Source organism: Oncorhynchus kisutch, linkage group LG20, assembly GCF_002021735.2.
Source record: "Oncorhynchus kisutch isolate 150728-3 linkage group LG20, Okis_V2, whole genome shotgun sequence".
Taxonomy (NCBI): Eukaryota; Metazoa; Chordata; class Actinopteri; order Salmoniformes; family Salmonidae; genus Oncorhynchus; species Oncorhynchus kisutch.
The window spans coordinates 51,875,164-51,885,163 of NC_034193.2; positions in this window are offsets into that span (position 1 = coordinate 51,875,164).

Consider the following 10,000-nt stretch of genomic DNA (forward strand, 5'->3'; position numbering starts at 1 on the left):
AGAGAGAGAGACAGGAGAGAGAGAGACAATGGCCGATGGTTTTGATGAAGAATGCATAAACCTAAGAACAGATATTGAAAACACCGTCCATCCAAAAAAACTATGTACTGAGCAAATGTTCAATGGCTTTTTACCAAATGACCGACGACCGTGTATACATCTACACACCCCCAATGTTTTACTAACAAACAAACAAGGCTCAAGTCTTCTCCATGCTTTGTTGATTCCTCTTTGGCATAGGGCCTGCTATAATAAATGGCATGGAAGCGGGTGTTGGTGGAAATAACCATCCAACATATGAAAAGCCATGGTACAGCAAAAAGGTGTGTAGTGTAGAATGGCTAAAATAACACGACCCACTTTCTTTCCACAGGGGGCCCCCCGTTTGGGGGTAAGACAGTGGGTGCATAGCTTGAGACCCGCAACCGTCGTCAACATATGACACATGGGGGCGGGCAGTAGCCTAGTGGTGTTACCGCATTGGACCTAGCAACTGTAAGGTTGCATGATCAGCAATCCCCCGAGCTGACAAGGTAAAGATCTGTCGCTCTGCCCCCTGAGACGTGTTCCTATTTATTCTTAACTGACTTGCCCTAGTTAAATAAAGGTTAGTAAATGAAATACAACTATACTGTATATACAGAAGTATGTAGACCGCCCCTTCAATTAGTGGTTTTGGCAATTTTCAACCAGACCCGTTTCTGACAAGTGTAATAAAACTATCACACCTGCCATAGACATGGCATTAGAATGGTCTTACTGGAGAGCTCAGTGACTTCAAACGTGGGCACCGTCATAGGATGCCACCTTTCCAACAAGTCAGTTTGTCATCAATTTCTGCTCTGCCAGAGCTGCCCTAGTCAAGTGCTGTTATTGTGAAGTGGAAACGTCTAGAAGCAACAACAGCTCAGGCGCAAAGTGGTAGGCCACACGAGCTCACAGAACGGGACCGCTGAAGTGCGTAGAGCATAATAAATCATCTGTCCTCGGTTGCAATACTCACTACCGAGTTCCAAACTGCCTCTGGAAGTAACATCATTACAATAACTGTTCGTCGGGAGCTTCATGAAATGGGTTTCCATGGTCGAGCAGCCACACACAAGCCTAAGATCACCATGAGCAATGCCAAGCGTCGGCTGGAGTGGTGTAAAACTAGCCTCCATTGGACTCTGGAGTGATGAATAACGCTTCAACATCTGGAAGTCAGACAGACGAATCTGGGTTGGCAGATGCCAGGAGAACGCTACCTGCCCAAAGGCATAGTGCCAACTGTAAAGTTTGGTGGAGGAGGAATAATGGTCTGGGGCTGCTTTTCATGTTTCGGGCTAGGCCCCTTAGTTCCAGTGAAGGAAAATCTTAACGTTACAGCATACAATTACATTCTAGACGATTCTGTGCTTCCAACTGTGTGGCAACAATTTAGGGAAGCCCCTTTCTTGTTTCAGCATGACAATGCCCCTGTGCACAAAGTGAGGTCCATACAGAAATGGTTTGTTGAGATCGGTGTGGAAGAACTTGACTGGCCTGCACCAGGATGCCTGACCTTAACCCATCAAACACCTTTGGGATGAATTGGAACAGCCGACTGCGAGTCAGGCCTAATCGCTCAACATCAGTGCCTGACCTCACTAATGTTCTTGTGGCTGAATGGAAGCAAGTCCACACAGCAATGTTCCAACATCTAGTGGAAAGCCTTCCCAGAAGAGTGGAGGCTGTTATAGCAGCATAGGGGGGACCAGCTCCATTTTAATGCATTTTAATTGGAATTAAATGTCATCTCCTCAGTGTACAACGTTAAACACCAAATAATGCATGCAGAGTAGAATTAGGGCCGATACCAGCTAATGATCAAAATCAAGAAAAGAGCTGTTAAATTCTACAACCACCTAAAAGGAAGCGATTCCCAAACCTTCCGTAACAAAGTCATCACCTACAGATAGACGAACCTGGAGAAGAGTCCCCTCAGCAAGCTGGTCCTGGGGCTCTGTTTACAAACACAAACAGACCCCACAGAGACTCAGGACAGCAGCACAATTAGACCCAACCAAATCATGAGAAAACAAAAAGATAATTACTTGACATATTGGAAAGAATTAACAAAAAAGCAAACTAGAATGTTATTTGGCCCTAAACAAAGAGTACACAATGGCAGAATACCTGACCACTGTGACTGACCCAAAATGAAGGAAGTCTTTGACTATGTACAGACTCAGTGAGCATAGCCTTGCTATTGAGAGAAGGTGCTGTAGGCAGACCTGGCTCTCAAGAGAAGACAGGCTATGTGAACACTGCCCACAAAATGAGGTAGAAACTGAGATGCACTTCCTGACTTCCTTCCAAATGTGTGACCATATTAGAGACACATATTTCCCTGAGATTACACAGACACCTTCAAGAATTAGGAAATACATCCAATTTTGATAAACTCCCATATCTATTGGGTGAAATACCACACACAGTGTGCCATCACAGCAGCATTTTGTACTTTAACTATTTGCACATCGTTATACTTTAGCCATAATATGCCATCTGAAATGTCTCTATTCCTTTGGAACTGTAGTGTAAATGTTTACTGTTCATTTTTGATTGAGTATTGCAAAGTGTAAACATAGTGTCTCCATGCCAATACGGCCCTTTGAATTGAATTGAATTGAGAGAGAAAATATGTAGAAAAGGATTTGACAGATAGGATTCTGAAGAGGACATTCTAATGAAAGAAAAACATGGATTAGGAAAGAATGACAGGTGGTGAGCAAAACAAAGGAGAGAACAGAAGGAGGGTGTAGAGGAGTGTGTGGGCGCCAAAAGATGTAGCATGCTAATGCTTTGATCCTTCACAATCGCCATGTTTCTCTCTCTATCTCCTTTCTCTATTTCTTCACCTCCCCCTCCTGCTCCTCACCCTCCCTCTACTCTCTCTGTGTCTGTCGCTCTCTCCCTCTCTCTCCCTCTATCTCTCTCCCACTCTCTCTGTCCCTCTCTCTCCCTCTCTGTCCCTCTCTCCCCTCCTCTCTCCTCCCTCCTCCTCTCTCCCCCCTCTCCTCCCTCTCTCTCTCCCCTCTCTCTGTCCCTCTCTCTGTCCTCTCTCCCTCTCCTCCCTCTCTGTCCCTCTCTCCCCCTCCTCTCTCCCCTCCTCTCTCCTCTCTCTCTCTCCTCTCTCTCCTCTCTCTCTCTCTCTCTGTCACTCTCTCTCCCTCTCTGTCTCTCCCCCTCCTCTCCCCCCTCCTCTCCCTCTCTCTCTCCCTCTCTCTGTCCCTCTCTCTGTCCCTCTCTCTCCCTCTCTCTCCCTCTCTCCCTCTCTGTCCCTCTCTCCCCCTCCTCTCTCCCCCTCCTCTCTCCCTCTCTCTCTCTCTCTCCTCTCTCTCCCTCTCTCTCTCCCTCTCTCTGTCACTCTCTCTCCCTCTCTGTCCCCTCTCTCCCTCCTCTCTCCCCTCCTCTCTCCCTCTCTCTCTCCCTCTCTCTCCCTCTCTCTCTCCTCTCTCTGTCCCCTCTCTGTCCTCTCTCTCCCTCTCCCCTCCTCTCTCCCCCTCCTCTCTCCTCTCCTCTCCCTCTCTCTCTCCTCTCTCTGTCCTCTCTCTCCTCTCTGTCCTTCTCCCCCTCTCTCTCCCCCTCCTCTCTCCCTCTCTTCTTCGCTCTCTCTCTCTTCTCTTCTCCTCTCTCCCCTCTCTCTGTCCTCTCTTCGTCCCTCTCTCCCTCTCTCTCCTCTCTCTGTCCCTCTCTCCCCTCCTCTCTCCCCTCCTCTCTCCCTCTCTCTCCCTCTCCTCTGTCCCTCTCTCCCCCTCCTCTCTCCCCTCCTCTCTCCCCTCCTCTCTCCTCCTCTCTCTTCCCTCCTCTCTCCCTCTCTCTCTCTCCTCTCTCTCTCCTCTCCTCTGTCCCTCTCTCTGTCCTCTCTCTGTCCTCTCTCTGTCCCTCTCTTCCCTCTCTGTCCCTCTTCCCCTCCCTCTCTCCTCTCCTCCCCTCTCTCTCCCCCTTCTCCCCCCCCTCTCTCCCCCTCCTCTTCTCCTCTCTCTCTCCCTCTCTCTCCCTCTCTCTCTCCCTCTCTCTTCCCTCTCTCTGTCCCTCTCTCTGTCCCTCTCTCTGTCCTCTCTCCCCCTCCTCTCTCCCCCTCCTCTTCTCCCTCTCTCTCTCCCTCTCTCTCCCCCTCCTCTCTCCCCCTCCTCTCCCCCTCCTCTGTCCCTCTCTCTCCCTCTCTCTGTCCCCTCTCTCTCCCTCTCTCTCTCCCTCTCTGTCCCTCTCTCCCCACTCCTCTCTCCCCCTCCTCTCTCCCTCTCTTCTTCCCTCTCTGTTCCCTCTCTCCCCCTCCTCTCTCCCCCTCCTCTCTCCCCCTCTCTCTCCCTCTCTGTCCCTCTCTCCCCCTCTCTCTCCTCCCCCTCCTCTCTCCCCCTCCTCTCCCTCTCTCTCTCCCCCCTCCTCTCCCCCCTCCTCTCTCCCCCTCCCTCTCTCCCTCTCCTCTCTCCCCCTCCTCTCTCCAGTGTTTTATTTGAAGCAGTTCCTACCGGAACAGTATATACCTCTCAGTTTTGGACTGTTTCGTTCTGGAACCCATTTACCAGGATCCGGTACCTCTGGTGGCATGAACAATTCAAGCTGCCTCCTCTGTAATTCTCACGCCCCCTAAAAAGTAACGTGAAAATGTGCCTGATATTCTACGAATGGATTTGTGTTGGTCCGGCCCGGGGTTCATGGTCATCGCTGTCTCCCGCAGAACCAGAATGACATTCACTTTCTATGGTCTCTCTCCCTCTCTCTCTTCTGATAGACATGAGCCTGCAAAACGTCTCTCCTTGCGTTGCACTTCATCATGTATTTTCCTTGTAGAATCATAGCCGTGCGAAGGGAGACGGAGGTGCCTCAGCAGCCCTGAACAATCTAAATACGTTGTGCCAAAGTGATGTGATTACTGCTGTGTGTTCAGAAAGAAGTGACATCATTTAGATGACTCCATCAGGAGTAGGCCTGTCATTTAGCCACAGAGGATCAATAGCACAGCCACTGGAAGTAGGGGTGCTGAGGGTGCTGCAACACCCCCTGAAAAAGTTGGGAGGAAAAGATCATCACAAAAGTAGTGCACTGGGCTTTTACTAGTATTAGTGGACCGATGTAGATGTCTGTAGGGCGGGCAACATTCTTTGAAGCATCTCTGCTTAGAATTAAGAACAGTATCTTGCAGGATTCAATAGTTGGAATTGTAAGAGATGTTGCCCTGTCCCATTTTGTGAAAGCAATGTTTTCAACAAAAGTAAGTGCACTGGGTCTTTACTAGTCCTGTAGTAGTGAACCAACATAGACGTCTTCGCAGAGAGATAGGAGTTTGGCACGAGCACGTCGGCCATCGCCATTAAGTGAACTGTGCACCGGGTGAGTCAGTGAAACTGGGAAGCTTTTTGTAGGACTGTAATTTCCTCCTCATATTGAACAATATCTGTCTCCACCTACCTAGTCCCACTAATGATGGATTCATGACAAGGTTGTTTTTCTTGATCTCAGACTCTTGTCAGTGTCAGTATAGCCTGTCATCTCCATCATCTGTGAGGTATTAAAACAGATTCTGCTGAAGTTTCCAATCATCTAAAATGATGTAGAGTTGCATGAAATGCGCTTATAAAAGGCCCCCAAACATTTCTGAACTCGATGCTTGTGGCTTCATCTGTGCATCATCTGCAAGTGGCTTTACTCTTCTACTGCAGCACACACAAGCGAGGATAATGCCTGCAATGCTTTATTATAAAGGTGATTTTTATTAATGCGTCCTGGTACTTCAGAGCCCCCCAAATCATCCCCCTCTTGGCTCACTTTTTGTTCCGGCACCAATTGACAAATTTAGCACTGCCTCTCTCCTCCTCAGACCACTTTATTTCCCTATGGCATCCTGTGCATCGCTTCCCTCCATGTCCCTAACACTCATTAAGTGTTTTATCTCTTTCCCTCACTTTGGTTTTCTCCCTCATCTCTTTCAAGCCTCATTTTCTTCCTTCCCTCTGGTCCATCCATTCATTTCTATCAGGCAGCTCATCTTTCTCAACACAAGTCCCCCGTTGAGATTGTTGCTACGCACATTTCCAACACAAGGTGACAGACTGGTCCCTGTAATCTAAGAAAGTCTCTCATATGATGCGTACACTCACACACACATTCACACACCCATATACACACACACACATTCACACACCCATATACACACACACACATTCACACACCCATTTACACACACACACACATTCACACACCCATATACACACACACATTCACACACCCATATACACACACACACACACATTCAAACACCCATATACACACACACACACATGCGTGCGTGCACATGTAAACACTTGAGATGCTTTGATGGTTTTGACCTCTTTTAGTGTTTGAAGTGAAACTGCATGTACACTTTTAGAAAAAATGGTGCTATCTAGACCCGAAAAGTGTTATTTGGCTGTCCATAAGAGTACACTTTGAAGAAACACTTTTTGTTCCAGGTAGAACCCTTTTGGGTTCCATGTAGAAGCCTTTCCACAGAGGATTCTACATGGAACCAAAATAATTCTACCTGGAACCAAAAAGGGTTCTCCTGTTGGGACAGCCGCATAAACCCTTTTGGAACCCTTTTTTTCCAAGATGTGTGTGTTTACCGCTCCATAGCCCGAGGAGGGCCATGTAATGGCAGAAATCTAGGTCTGGGTCTTCTAATCATCTGTCAGAGTGTGAGAGTCACACTTGAAGGCTTGGCTGTCTTGAATAGCAGAGGAGAAGTGAGGGAAGGAGAGGAGACAGGAGGAGAGGAGGATGAGATGTGTAGGGCTTTGTATGATCCTTGATCCTTCCCTTGTGATGTCAGACTATCTGAAGTAATGTGAAGGCTGTGCAAGAGCAGAACGATGTTTTTCAAATAGAAGGAACAGTATCTAGCATCAGAGATCACTCTTCTCAGGGATTCCCAAACTCTTTAGATACATTTTTCAAAAGCCTGGATGAATGCTGTAGTTCAATTAAATCTTATTACATACTGATCTAAACACATAATCTCTCTCTCTCTCTCCCTCTCTCCCCCTCTCTCCCCCTCTCTCTCCCTTTCTCCCCCTTTCTCTCCCTCTCTCTCCCTCTCTCTCTCCCCCTCTCTCTCTCTCTGGAACACACACATGTAGACGCTTTATTTATAATCCATGTACAACAAAGACACTGTCTTCCATTGTTTCTCCACTTACTGCTCACCCGCCCCAGGACTCGTCTCCATAGGGTGCTGCTGTCATCTGAACACACCCACTGTGATATACACACACGTTTGACTTTACGGGTGACTCTTCTGCCATCTGGTGTTCTGCTGAAGCTAGGGGTCGACGTAGCACTTGTGACAGCGTCTAATGTCAACGCTTATGTACAAGCCTCACAGTGTCTAAACCCCAGGGACATTAGCTATGCTAAGCAAACACAACACCATCTTCTAACTAGTTTGCGTCCCAAATTGTACCCTATCCCACATAGTGCACTACTTTTGACCTGGGCCCATAGGGCTCTTGTCAAACGTAGTGCACTATGTAGGGCATAGGGTGCCATTTGGGATTCAGACACTGACTCACAGGGGCTGTCTTACTGTATCTGCGTACTTACTTATTTAGTTATTTATTTATTTACCCACAACATTAAGAGAGACACTTTAACATCTTAAATTTTTTTATTTTATTGAACAGATGGTGACAGAGGATGCCAGTGGGAAAGAGAGAAAGGTTGTAGCAAAGGGCAGTAGGCTGGATTTCAATCCGACAATGTAGACGTGTGCCAGAGGTCGTGGCATTACAGCCAGACCAGCCAGGCCACTTCATTCAGTTCCACTAGTAGGAATAGTTCATTTGAAGCATCGCTGAAGCACCGCTGCTTTGTTTGAGGAAGGAATCCATTGGCCAATTCAAAATGGCTGCCGCATCCAAAGGCCAGCTGCCTGTAACAAACGTTATGACCCTCGTCTCTGCCTGTGTGTTAATGTGAGCCTCCTCTAGCGTGGAGTCAGCTTGTATAAGAGCAATAAGCTTGAAATAAATATTCCTCTTATAAGACTGCTAAGTTCATTTTCCCTGCCGAATGGTGCCATGAGATACATTTTGAGCAGTAAGGCATGTGTGTTTGAAGCTTTCAAAAGAATTAAGCTGTGTAATATAATTCTGCTTTGAGTTACGTAAATGTAACGAATGTGATGCCAGTCTTGTTTTTGAGAAAATCAAGGAGCATGTTAGAGGGCAATTTGGGCCACATTAACATAAATACAGAACAAATCAGTGAGATGATTAATGGTATGCAGTGTCACAGTGATCCCTGAGACAAGAACTGTCCTACAGGAGTTTAAACGGTGGACAGTTGTATCTGGTGGTGTTAAAGTCTCCCAAGGACTCGATGCTCCTCTATGTGAGGGAGAGTGTTCCAGAGTTAGTCTATGGAGACTGGGAGGCTGCAGTGCGTGGGTTGCTCTGTGTACTGAATGGGGACAAAAGGAGGAGAGGAAGCTGGAGAGGTTGATGTGTCCCTGTCTGTCCAAGGTGAACACCCCGCTGAGAGCAGGAGACAGAGACTGATAGTGTTAGTACACAGGTTAAATACAGAGAAAAGGCTCTAGAAACACACTTTACCAAACAGAGGACACCTTACGAACAGTTTTACTGTGGCAGTCTGTCATCGTTTCAGTAATAGAACTAGTAACATAGGACGAAAGGGCGAGGTCGTATCAAAAATGATAAATATTACCCAGAGGGTGAAAGTTAGCTACAGGTGTTCTTGAAAAGTGACAGACCTCCGACGAGCCATCAAACAGCCAAAGCATCATTACGGGACTAAGATCGGTTCCTACTACGCCGGCTCTGACGCTCGTCTGATGTGACAGGGCTTGCAAACTAAAGCGGATTACAAAGGGAAACCCAGCCGCAAGCTGCCCAGTGATGCAAGCCTACCAAACAAGCTAAATGCCTTCTATGCTCGCTTCGAGACAAGCAACACTGAACCATGCATGAGAGCACCTGCTGTTCCAGATGACTGTGTGATCTCGCTATCCGTAACCAATGTAAGTAAGACCTTTAAACAGGTTAACATTCACAAGGCTGCGGGCCAGACAGATTACCAGGACACGTACTCACGGTATGTGCTGACCAGCTGGCAAGTGTCTTTACTGACATTTTCAATCTCTCCCTGACCCAGGTTTACATGTACAGGTTTCAAGCAGACCCCCATGTTCCCTGTGCCCAAGAACACAAAGGCAAGCTGTCTAAATGACTATCGCCCGTAGCGCTCACATATGTAGCCATGAAATGCTTTTAAAGGCTGCTCATGGCTCACATCAACACCATCATCCCAGACAGTACAGAGAACAGACTGTGACTTGGGTGGCTGGACTCTTTGACAATTTTTAGGCCCTTCCTCTGACACCACCTGGTACAGAGGTCCAAGATGACAGGGAGCTCAGCCCCAGTGATGTACTGGGCTGTACGCACTACCCTCTGAAGCACCTTGCGGTCGGATGCCGAGCTGTTGCCATACCTAGCAGTGATGCAACCAATCAAGATGCTCTCAATGGTGCAGCTGTAGAAGTTTTTGAACATCTGTGGGCCTGTTACACATCTTTTCAGCCTCCTGAGGAGGAAGAGGCGCTGTTGTGCCTTCTTCATGTCTGTGTTGGTGTGTGTGGACCATGATAATTCACCATGTAGCCACCGAGGAACTTTGTGCCTTCTTCATGTCAGTGTTGGTGTGTGTGGACCATGATAATTCACCATGTAGCCACCGAGGAACTTTGTGCCTTCTTCATGTCAGTGTTGGTGTGTGTGGACCATGATAATTCACCATGTAGCCACCGAGGAACTTTGTGCCTTCTTCATGTCAGTGTTGGTGTGTGTGGACCATGATAATTCACCATGTAGCCACCGAGGACCTTGACCTGCTCCACTACAGCCCTGTCGATGTGGATGGCGATGTGCTCAGCCCTCCGTTTCCTGTAGTCCACAATCAGCTCCTTTGTCTTGCT